Consider the following 11,423-nt stretch of genomic DNA (forward strand, 5'->3'; position numbering starts at 1 on the left):
ACTCATTTAACGGAGTAGCATTGACATTATATCTTGAGTCCAGGCCCATATTTAGCTGTCAAGAGCCAGGCATGGAGCTGAATTTCAGGCGAAATAAACTGGGCAGGGCCTGGACCAGATCCACCCTAGACTAGCACAATGCTAATCCCTTTATATACATTATGAATTCCAGTTTTTGGGTGTGCTCAGGTATGAATATATAGATGGATATGAAAAAATAGCTTTGCTAGGCACACACACGTGTGCAATAAAGCTTATGTACACGCCACACATGTAAAAGCATGGCACATGGGTGCAAGATCCAATCATCAGGTTGGTCTGACCATGTACATCTTTTCCTAAAAATATATTGTCCACTCGGCATGTGACCCCAATACCAGAAACAGGTGGATGGGTGAGAAAACTTGAACCCAGTTTTTCATAGTGGTAGATTTCCTGTGCTAATCATCAACCACCTGACGAGTTGATCAACTTGGATCTTGGACTAGGGCATCAATATAGTGGTGTTGTTCTTTTGGATGGATTTGACCTCAGACCTGTAGAGCCATGTTGGCACATGTGTGGTGTACTGAGATTTATTGCACACGAATGTGTGCTTAGCAAAGCTCAGGAATAAATACAAGTTATACAGACATAGTTTCAGATACTAGATGGGTTATATCTTCCAATCTGGGATATTTTTTAGTTGCATCATTTTTTAGTTGCGTTTGGATGCATTATTAAATTGAATCCCAAGCATTCAACTTTAATCATGTTGATATGACCAAATGGTAACAAAGCTTACAGTATTCACAATGAGTGACCCTCAAATTACAGCTACATTTTCTTTCAAGTCCATCCTGAAATCGATGTAATTTCAATATGGTGCCCGGCACCACAAAATTACTAACTCCTTAGCACCCTCATCCATGCTGGATTTGTGCAATGCCTCAACATTGCTCAGGTCAGCCCATCATCCACTTGCACTACTAAGTACTAGACACCAAGGAATTAGTGAGAATGTAAGATAACCCAAAAGAGTGGCTGTATTAGACTATTTAGAGAAGATTACAACTTCGAGGAGTTTGTCCCAAATGAGGACTCCCCTATTATAGGCTTGAGAACCTTCCAGCTACTTAACACCAATGGTTACGATTAATCTATGTGGCATATATCCAATGGTCAAGAATTCTCTAGAATCGTTATATATTCTTCTGCACTTCTCTGGGCTACCAAAAACTCACTAAAGACAACCTTCCTGAGATATCTACACAAATTTACCATTTTCTAGCTACCTCTACACTTATCTATAGGATTCTAGCCAACTACAAAAGTCTCTGTACATTATGTACTAACCTCCTATGTACAAAATGAGCCAGAAATGGCCAAACCCCAACATTACCCGTGACACTAATCATTTGATATGAATGCTAAGGAAGGTAACAGATTGTTGTAGTTCAATTTAATACTTCCTTTCTCTATTTCATTTCTTGAATTGTAGATTAAATCTTCATTTTTCAGAAAATTATGTTTGATTTTGTTTTTTGTTTCTGCCACTTTCCCCTTAAGATTGGCTTTTCTTGATGACATGCCAATTTACCATAAAATCTGATGCAAAAATGTCCTTATATTTGTAAGCAAAGGCCAAAATACGAGCTACATGTTTCGGTTGTGATCTGAGTAACTTCTTTTCCTACATTTTTTTAGAACAGATCTTGTTCGTTAACTTCTTCTTTTTTATCTCAAATCCAACATAATTGTTTTAGCAATCTATCTGCTTAGACAATTCAGTTTGCTCAGACAATTTGGTTTTCACCTTCCACAGTAAAACGTGACTTAAACGTTGGAATTTTCTACTGGCAACCGGCAGAATCTGCAAAAAGATTTGCAAAGGAATGGATGGATATGATTCAAACTTATGACGGTCTATGAGATCAGTTGAGTTTTAATCCACTCATGCTCAAAAGTTTGGGACCTTCCATTGATGAAGAAAGCGGACTTTTCTATGCTTTTGATGGTAGCCTTAAGCTGGGAATCTTGCCTGCAAGTATATTTTGCAGTGGACATACATACTTTGTCCAGGTAAGTCCTAGTGTGCTCTAGTAAATCCAACGGGTGGATCCCACTGTAAATGGGTCACAGTCCAAAATCATATTATTTGGCAATCCTAGCCTCCAAGTTATGGGTTTTTGTTTTCTATCTGGACCACTGACTCTACTTTGTGTCAACCATCCATTTGATGGCCACCAATCCAACAGTTAGGATCACCCATTCAGTGTGATTTTGGGTCTATTACCAGTCAAAATGGGACCCGCAATTTTGACAGTTTGGGTTTTGGTACATTTAACTCTTCCTAGGAAAATCTTTATGCAAATATCACTTATCATATACCGTTTTCTTTTTTCTTTTTTCAATAGCATGGAATGACTCTATCTGCATTTCTGTGGTAGTTCACTATTTTTCTAAGCCTTTAACTTCATAGACAGGCAATGTATGAACAGCTCAGATTGGAACCATATGCTGCACATACTACATATCAGCATTCGGGTACTGACGGAAAGCGCCACCGTCTACAGGAAGCGAGGCTTTTCCATGACCCACCAGAATATTATGATTTGCCTGGTAATCTCTATACATAAGGTCTAATGTAGCTTGTGTATTGTATTCCTTCAGATTGCTACTTGTGAATACGTGTTGATAGTACATAATTAAGACTTCCCCATGCGAGGAATGATCACATACAACCCATTGCATGGGAACTTTGGATGCAACCCAGATGACATGCCAATGTGTCACGTGTAGGGATCCAAGATATGTGTAAGGTGGGTCCTGCCATGAGGATGATCTGGATAACAAAAATAAATAAATCATGCAATCCACTCATCATGCAGGTCCCACTTGTACTTTGAATCCAATCTTTCACAGGTTTGAGTTAAGCCATCCATAGTTTTTGTATGTGGTGCTGTCACGCCCTGAAAATCCGGGGTCGAGTAGAAGTCCAACTCCCGAGTTCCAACGCATCACTTATGCAACATATTTAATGATGATTAAATGTTGTCTGTATTAGTGCATAAAACATGAATAAGATTAAGCCAAATCAGCAATACATAATCCAGGGATAGTTATAAAATGCAAGCGGAAGACTTACTCAAATATGTTTAGCATTATAACTCAGTATAGGTCCCCAAAGTATGTATGCATTGTCAGGTCAATAATTACATGTATTGTTTCAAATTACAAAAATGTCAAAAAGGTAATCGTCCACTACAAGTATAACCCTGAAGCCCCGCCGATCAGAACGATCTATGCAAACCCGCCTGAATACTGCATATATGAGAAGGCATCCTCATCGTCTACGAAGTCCGCCTCTGCCTCATCAGTCGGGTCTCCATCTGCAGCTAAGACAGAGTCTGGTTGGTGTGTACAACACCGTCCCGTAACATGGGAGTGAGTGATCAACTCAGTGGAACAATAAAGCAAAGGTAAACATGTTCTCAATTCAGTCAAGCAGTAATGATAAAACAATACAATCAAATATCCCTAAGTACTTTGATTAATGCAAGAATGGTATGAATAAATGATGCATGCCCTCGCCTGCACTCCCTCTGCGATCTTCATCTAATGGTCGCGCATGTCAGTCACTTCGTCAGTGCTCTGCCCAACACCAAACGGCACATGCAGTGCGGTGCATGAACGTGATTACCAAGTTCTTATTAGTCCTTTTCATACATCAGGATTGGGAAGCTAAGGTACCTCCCTTATATCAATTCCTAAACGGTGATCCATTCTAGGGTCATCAATCCTAGTAAATCTCATACGATATTACGGTTCTAGGTCACTGCAAAGGGCTCGTCACCTTATCAGTGCAGGCCTAGTTTGTACTCTTGTTGTTGCGTAAGGGCTCGTCGCCTCTACGTAGTCTTAGCGTGCGCTCGAGGTCACTACAAAGGGCTCTTCACCTTATCAGTGTAGGCCGACAGCTCGAATACAGTGTCCCATACCACCGTATTCGGCTCACGAGTCTGGGTTGCTCACTGGTCACTACGGGGAGGCTCGTCACCCCAGCGTAGGCCAACAGCTCGACCACGGTGTCCCATACCACCATGCCTGGCTCATGAGTCTTAGCGGATCGAGGTACCAAGGTTTAAAAGGGTTTTCACTGGTGAGTTTGGTACCTTGGATTCAAGCAATAGCGTCCATACATAGTGAACATACATCGGGTCAATCGGGTTACTTGACGAGCCCGACTAGTACGAGCGCACATTGAGTTGATCGACATGAAGTGTGTAAACACTCCGTGTGGCCTAACCACTGCCGACATCCCAAGTACGGCTCAGATTCATCGATCATGTCCTATGTGGCGAAACAACCTTAGCCACCTATTCAGTGCCTGTTACCGATTGCCTGGACTATTCCGTAGTCCCAAACACATTAAATTATAACAGATAATCATACAAGCTAATCAGAACAGTAATGGATCAACAATTCCAATCATACTAGCATATGAGCATTTGATGGATTTCAACTTAAACATGAATTCACACATATGTACTCCCTAAGTAAAACAAACGAAGAATGTAAGTTACATGGAGGAAATCATACACATCGTTAAGATAGTTGAGAATCTCTTCTCAACGCCCATATAAAGTACAATTTATTACACACTTCTTCATTCAGACATTTCTACAAACACTTAGACTACATATTCTAACATACATGACGTATGTTGGTGATAGCATATATTAGGGCAAATCCTTTCACTAAGGAATTGTCACATATACTTCAACCATATGTCTACAACAGTTAATCATGGCAAATCCATATCCAGAATCCATACACATACAAACATTTCAACAAACACAAGAATACACAATATTCAACATAGTTCATATATATGTGTAAAGTGCGGGAACAACGTGTCTAAGCATGTGATAGCAATTCAAGTCAGTCATAAATCATTAACTGACATTGAAAGCCTTGAAAACTATAACCTAAACATTTATAGTCCGCACCTTTCACCGGTAGACTCGTAGCGAACTCAGTTTTAAAAGTTAAGTCTTGTCTACGGCACCACAATAACCTATAACAGGGAATAGGTTAGCTAATTCATCTATTACGCTAGTCGAAAACCCTAAGACAAGTTAGGGTTAGGTTTTCTTACCTAAGTACGGAGTCGGAATCGCCGGATTTGTGATACATGAATGGCGATTGAGTGCGTGGAGTAGCGGGATCGGATCCCAGGAAGAATCTCCAACTCTCACTCTCACTTTCTCTCTTTTCCCTTCTCTTTTCTCTTCTCTCTCTCCTAGGGTTTCTCAAATTCGTATGGGGTGAGAGGGAGAGGGTTTAAGGTCCTTATATAGGCCCAGGTTTGATGGGAATGGCCCCAGGGCCAAGGCATACTTAGGTTATATCCAAATACGGACTGTTCCGGTCCAACGGAGCACTTCTGGTGGCCCCTTTTCCACGTGCGGTCGGACTTAAGCTCCCTGACCATGGATCTAGGTCAGGCTGAGTTTTCGTTCCGATCGGGTTTGTAGATCAGCCGTGGCGGACCAGTTTCAGTTCAACGGTCACGGTCACTCGATCAGGGTCACAAGTACACCGACATGTGTGAGACATTTCTCCTGATCCGAGGGTGTATTTGGGTCAGATTCTGACGGTCTGAATCCTTATATTTGGCCCGCAAGCGACACGACTCAGATTACTTAAATTCGGATTTTATTTCTAAATATTTTCACGTTTCTCACACACTTTGCTCCGGGCTCAAGTTGTGCATTTCTAGACACAGTTAGGACTTGATTTCCGAGGGAGTTGTCAAGTCCAGTAATGCGGTCATATCCGTATAGTTTCGGGGTAATCGGACTTTCGACGTGCGGTCCAGGTCCGATACGGAGTTTCGGTGTGCTCCCGAGAGCAACCGGGTTTAGGGATGGATTCTAGATTTCAGGGTAACGTAGCGTCAATGATACTGCACGGTTTGGGTCTTGCAGATCATATTTAAAGTGATTAGTGCTAATTTCATAAGCACTCTAGTTTAGCACTTGCTAACATTAACCTAATTTCTAAAGGTTTTGGTCCTGGGTGATTTCTACCTGAGGTGGTACTCAGGTCCTTGTATGGATTTTTCCGAGACGTTACAGGTGCACATCTGATGAGCGGACAGGCCTGACTGTTTAGCTAGGTGATCTTCGTGGCAAGGTCCACCTTATACACCGCTAAGAGGCCCTACACACTGACACTTGAGCTGGGTTGCAAGAGAGGTTCCCGTGTGAGTTATAGATGATCTTCCCTTTTCGCATGCAGTCCATTTATTTGTGTTTGTATACACTCATGACACTGTAATTTGTTGCAGGGAAAACTCAATGGCTGTAACTTGAGTTTAAAATTAGTGCAGGTGGTTTCTTGTCATTTAAACCATGCATTCCCAGGAGTCTGCTGCTAGATGGGGAGCATATAATTGAATCGCACTTTTCCCTCATTAATTACCAAGTATGCATTGGTCGTCCATCAGCCTAGTCTCAATACTTTCCTTTTTAAATATCTCAGTATGGGCGTGTTTGGTTGCACCAAATTTATGAAATATCATGAAAATTCTCACCAATTAGACTGATTGATCATGAAATATCATGATATTTGGTGCAACCAAGCACACCCTAAGAAAATACTAATGTCTGTTAATCACTTCTATTCGAAACATCCTTGCTTATACAGTTGAAGCAGATCAGAGCAGCGCTTTTTTGTTGCTTTGTTGTTGAATCGGACACTGGTGAGAAGTTTGCAAACCTTCAGGCCATTGCCTGCCTTCAAAATGTTTTCCATTTAAATTGCAATTTCTAGACTGAGAAAATATTGCACTCTTGTTCCAATTTCAAAAGATGACAAGTGAGAACCCCAATGCATTTCGAAATCTGATTTGAACATGTCATGCTTTCAGTATATAGTTAATGCACACAGCAATGTATAGTATAGTTTTAACAGACTCTAGATAAAACAAATTACTTGTTAGTACAGTGTTTGTCTGGTCATTTATTATCCATGAGTATTGGGATCGATAGAAATGCAGAGCAAAATCTCACCCCTTTGACTGTTGAATGTAATTAACTCAAGGATCCTGTTTAATGGACTGGATATAAGATTAAGGATTTATACAGGTGTTGAACTGTTGAATCCTTGATGATGAGCTGAAATACTGTGTTTTGTGTAACTTTCTAGACATGGCCCAGTTTATAGTTTATGTCATTCAACAAAGTCTCTCTCTCTCTCTCTCTCTCTCTCTCTCTCTCTCTCTCTCTCTCTCTCTCAATGTATTTTTCTTCCAGGTGATGCCACCATTGTGGTGCAGATTCGATAGACTGTGGTCCCGACATCCTGGATTTCTGCCTGGGACATTGACAAGACAGCCTTTTCTCTGCCCCTTGGATCATGTATTTGAGGTATTGCCATTTCCAGGATTGATTAACGAAATATGAGTTGGGAATTTTCCCACATGTGATGTAAACAATGGCTGCACTATACTTCTAGGCGGGCCCGCTTGGGCTTGTTTTGATTACTGTGTTGTGTTTGGTGCATCGGTATGTGACTGATTAATGCTTACATGGTAAATGAAACTGTTTATGAGAATGGATGGTATGTGTCACTACTCAAATGAGCTGCTGTAAGTTGCAATTTCACCTGATTAGACCAGAACATCTGTTAGAATGATGCTAAAGAGTCACTGCATTTTAAGGCATGCGCTCATCATTTGCATGCATTGTGCACGTTCGATTACACAATCACCTCGAAATCTAATTGCTAGTCTAGAAAAGTAGAAATAACCAAATCATAATTTCCTTAAAGGTCATGTTTTGATTTCACCAATCCAATGGAAATAAATGGAATGTGAAAACGTTCTACATTGATAGGACAGATTGAGATGTTTGGATAGCAAAGAGAAGGCCATGTTTGGATGCACAAATCAACTTGAATTGCTAGTGCTAGTCTAGTAAAGTGGAAATAACCAAATCATAATTTCTGAGTACATATTGGCTGGGCATCAAATTGCAATCAGGTTACTTTCAAGTTGGATTTGATTTCTAGAAAACATCATTAATCTTTGTCAGCTCTACTTGATTAGACCAAATGTTTGCAGTTCAGCTTGTGCAACCAAACACAGCCTTAATAATCTTTCAAAGCTTAAGAATCTGACGGGTAGCTATGCTGTGACTACAGTTGAAATTCATCTTGAGTGAACACCCAGAAGAGGAATTTGGCCCAGGGATCAATTTCAGAGAGTACTCTTTCCTTGACAATCCGTTACTGCCCAATCGGGTACAATCCCATCTGAAACTTAAAATATATAAACATCGTAAGGAGTTGGGCTTTTTTCACTAGCCTTTCTCATGACCGGAAACATTTTCTTCTTGACGGTTTCAGGTGAAGGAGTCATGGATGGAAGTTCAACTTTGTGATGAGCGATCTGCAGATTGTCATGTATCCAATAAAACAACCCAACCATGGATACTTAGATTCCCCAAACACAGCAATGAAGAAACGGTATTTAAGTTTACTGTGCTAATGTGATGCTCTAATGATAAATTGCAACAATTGAAGCTTACGATCATCCCATGTTTCCTAGAGCTGATCAGTTTCCTTTTGCTCATTAATTTGTAAATGAGAACATATTTGCTAGTCCTCTCTAACGTTCTCTAATGGTTATCTGAGAGGACTCTGGCCCGCCATTGGCTGCTGAATAAGGGGTGCCCAGATCCCAGCACTTCTCAGGGTGGGGTCCTTACTTCCAGCCAATGGGGGCTACCGTAGTCCTCTCACTGTAAGTCTGTAACATTTGATAGGACTATGGTCCCTTATCTAATAGGCAGTACATGATATTATGAAATGTTTAAATTGAAACTGTGAATATGAATTGTGTCAAAACTTCAATGGTGGTTTTGGTAGGAAGCCTTTGAATGGGCGATCAGGGACAATTAGGACTCTTTTGGGTGTTTTTATGATTTTTGGGGCAACTTGGATTCTCTTTGCCCAGTTCACCATCTAGATAACATGGGTCCAAGTTGAAGTTATTTGGATGCCAATTTGAGGAAACGTACCCTTTCCAAATGCAGTTTCCATAAAAAGTTCCTTTTTCCAAAAACACATGGAGCTGATGGATGTTAACCTGTTTCACCACACGTATCAAACCCAGATGTGATTGGTGATTATTATTATTATTTAATTAGTCTGGCAGCATACAACGTTTGATACACGGGCACTCAGTGCATACATGAAACTGGCTAAATTGTGTGGAACCCATTCTCACTAACTGACAATCCCAAAATCAGATTGGTCGAGCAATCCCAACCTCTGATTCGCAGTCACTTGTTTGTTAAAATAGGACCATTGGACATTATTCATTTTAATATGTAAACTTTTTAACCTCTGATTCTTTTTTTTTCTTTTTTGTTGAAATAGTCACTTATTATTATTATTATTATTATTTTGTTGGGGGGTTTTGGTTCATGAGACATCTAAAGTGGGACCAAGTAATTTCTAAATGCCTAGTATCATCCATCACACTCTGCCAGAATATCAAAATTTTCTGCATTCTGATTTGGGATACATTCAAACGGGTAGTCATTCAACACCATCTTGGGGATTTGAGAAATGTTTGGCCATCTTTGTAGGGACTGATTTTCAGTGTACCAAGGCGGTTTTTGCTCTTCAACAGATGTGCCATTTTCTGCTGCAATATCTCCTCAGCTCTTTCAAGTTGCTGACAACAGAAAATTCTATCTTGCAGTTCACAACAGTATTCTCCGCATATAAAGATGTCAAGGTCTTGCAGTTCTCATCTATGGAGGATGCTTTCCAAGGTTTTACTGACAAGGCAAGCTCTTATACATTTTCTACATGGTTTTGCCTCAATGTCAGAATATATTGGTGTTGTGATAGACTAAGATGAACCCACGGCTCAGCCAGCCACTGCACAAATGACAAACAAGCATGCCAATCTGGGCCATTCGAGTGCTGGGCTCCAATGTGGATATACCATGGCCAAAAGTCACTTTGTGACCCCAAATGGATGGTTAAAAAGAAAATGGTTGGCAAGTCCTGATTCAAGGGGGTGAAAATCACTCTTGAGATTGTAAAATGAGTGTCGTGTTTGAAACCCGAGCTATGCTACATCTACGATGGGACCCATTACTTCAACTGTGCAGATTGGCACGCACACTGGCCACATGTACGGTAAGTGGGTTGCATGACTCAGTGAGTCAAGTCCATTTGATGATACTGCGGTGGGTGATCACAGTATGTGAACTGCAATCAGGTGAGAGAGGCAAAGTTCAGGAAGCGGGTGAAGCGGTATGTGGGTATGTGGTGCTGCTTGAAGAGGCACATTGGTCACATATACTATGACATCTACTGGGATGAGAAGCCCGGATGGAAACCATCCCCACCGAACACTGCAGCAGATGACCATCCCCCACGGTAGACATATTCCCAGCTGAGAATTGATTCATTGTGTTTGGATGCACTAGCGAATTGAATTGCAATTACCAGTTTAGTAGAAGAGAGGAATTTGCCACTTTGGTTTCTTCCACTGTGGAACTGGGTATTATAATTTAATTCAATAGTGCACCCAAACACAGCCATATCAAGAGCTGTTCCATCAAGGTGAGAGAGAGATGCATAGTTGTACCGTGACCCTTGTTTGCAGTCGAGTAGTGAGAATTTCAGCGTTTGGATTGTTCCAAAATGCAATTATGTAACTAAAGTTCCTGAATCAGAATGCAAAAGGATTCATTTCTTTGGACTTCTGTAATTTCCATTTTGTCAAACTGGTTATTACAATTCAATTCAATAGCACGTCCAAACACAGCCTGAGCTGTTACACCAAGTTGAGAGAGAGAGAGAGAGAGAGAGAGAGAGAGAGAGCTGCATACTTGTAATGTAACACTTGTTTGACTAACAGTAGTGGAGAATTCCAAAATGCAATTTATGCAACTCAAGTTCTTGAATAGGACTGCGAAAGGATGAATTTATTTTGCACTATGGTCAGCTCCATTCTGTTTAACTGGTTACTACAATTTAATTCAATGGCCACCCAAACACTGCCATACCCAAAATGCAATTTACGTAACTCAAGTTTTTGGATTTGAACGTGCAAGGATACATTTCTATTTTTTATCTGAAAGGATGTGTATGTTGGTGGATTTCATTTCTCTGATTGAATTTGTGTAGGAGATCTGGACCGTTCGTTTGGTGTGCCCTCATTGTGGATGGGCTATAGTGCAGAGATCACAATACAATGATGGGGTGATCGTGATTGCCCCACTTAAGGCCTTCTGCCCACTGCATGCAGATGATGGTCAACGCTTTTAGCTATCCGTCTGTAGTATTTTGACGAAGTCAACGGAATTTTTTTATGTGGCCCATCAGTGGTGGGGCAAAGCGTTTAAAAAAGG

The 11,423-nt window shown here is 40.7% G+C and overlaps 1 pseudogene; it reads left to right on the forward strand.

Moving 5' to 3' along the window:
- The first annotated feature begins 2,099 nt into the window (after positions 1 to 2,099).
- LOC131245082 (arabinosyltransferase XEG113-like) lies at positions 2,100 to 11,024 on the forward strand (annotated as a pseudogene).
- Positions 11,025 to 11,423: the final 399 nt, after the last annotated feature.

Source organism: Magnolia sinica, chromosome 5, assembly GCF_029962835.1.
Source record: "Magnolia sinica isolate HGM2019 chromosome 5, MsV1, whole genome shotgun sequence".
Lineage (NCBI taxonomy): Eukaryota > Viridiplantae > Streptophyta > Magnoliopsida > Magnoliales > Magnoliaceae > Magnolia > Magnolia sinica.